This window comes from Cryptomeria japonica, chromosome 5 (assembly GCF_030272615.1).
Source record: "Cryptomeria japonica chromosome 5, Sugi_1.0, whole genome shotgun sequence".
NCBI lineage: Eukaryota > Viridiplantae > Streptophyta > Pinopsida > Cupressales > Cupressaceae > Cryptomeria > Cryptomeria japonica.
The window spans coordinates 102,195,322-102,196,794 of record NC_081409.1 but is presented as its reverse complement, the minus strand read 5'-3'; the positions used below and the strand labels follow the sequence as shown (position 1 = coordinate 102,196,794).

The 1,473-nt window shown below is 37.9% G+C and overlaps 1 pseudogene; it reads right to left on the bottom strand.

Annotated features, from left to right (window-relative positions):
• Positions 1–288: 288 nt before the first annotated feature.
• Positions 289–967, bottom strand: LOC131067880 (LIM domain-containing protein WLIM1-like; annotated as a pseudogene).
• Between the last annotated feature and the right edge of the window lie 506 nt (positions 968–1,473).

Here is a 1,473-nt window from a genome sequence, read left to right as displayed (position 1 = left end):
ATCCGAGGACAAGGAGAGCTACTAGTATTAGTTACTCCTTGGATCGGAGCATATTGCTATGAAATGATCCTATGAATGAATCAGAGAAAGAATAATACTCATTCGAAGCTGTCGAGCAGGTACTCATATGTGGCGACATTCATGGTCAATTTCATGATCTAACAGAGCTTTTCCGAATTGAGGGAAGGTGTCCAAACACCAATTACTTGTCATGGGCGGTCATGTTGATCGTGGATATTATTCAGTTGAAGTTGTCACTCTTCTAGTAGCATTGAAGGTCCGTTATCCTCAACGAATCACTATCCTAAGAGGAAACCATGAAATTCGCCAGATTACACAAATACATCCCTTGGCCAAAAGAAAGGCTCTGCTGGCTATTTCTTCCATTGTGTTCTCAGTCACCCCTTTTACGGGTGTACTTATCGGTGTACCTTTTGCAAGCTGACTGAAGTTACCTTTCTCCCTAAAGAGTTGAGAATGGTGGTGTCTACAGTAAAGTTTGTCGTCATATGCAACATAATTTGAGGGGCTTATGACACAACCACCACGGCTGCACTTAAAGCAAAGGTTTGTGGTATGCAGTGCCATCAACTGCAACCTTCTTGAGGGGATACATAGTCTTCTTGCAGGCAACACATTTATCCTGTGTGCCTAAAAAAAGTGCAGAGATCCTAGATGGTGTTTTGTTCTCACTGTCAACGGACTTGTCATTTCTTGATGGTTCAGGAGTCCCTTCAAAACTTTTATTCAAACTTCTCATTCTCTTAAAAAGTTGGTCAAAGTGAAACTTGCAATAGAGAACTCCTTCAAATGATGAGTAGTTACTAAGCTTCAATGTGCCCTTGCAGTGATGACATCGAAAGCATGCCTTGTGATAAACAGAATTATCAGCTGTCAATTGATCGACCAAGTACACAATCTTATCACATGCCTTACTTTTTTGTGGTGTACCAACAAATGACATGCCTGCTAATGTGAATGAATCTCCACAAATATTTTATAAAACAGAAGAAATTTGAAAGGCTAGATTGTGAGCAAACCGATAAAACCCAACTCAACAAAAGTATTAAACAAAAGTATTAGAGGATTTTATTTTGGCCGAAAATAGCCTTCCCCGATAGCCAAAGTTACCCCGATGAAGACATGGGAGATATCATATTTTCATTTTAAGTCATCGGGCATCGGGGTAATAGAAAAACACCTATCCTGAGAGTAGAGAGCTAGAAAAACACCTATCCTGAGAGTAGAGAGCTACGTCGATGGATAACCAACTATTGAGGTAATATTGTTTTAATTTTTGCAAAAGAGGGTAAGTTAATATATTTTAATGTTTCACTTTTGAGTTAATGTTTGAGAGTTAGAATTTTAATTTTTTCAAAGAGAAGATTAATAAGGTATTTTTATTTACTTTGGGAAGTTTTGTGACTCAAAAGTAAAAATATTCTCAAATGATATATGCTTGATATGCTTATG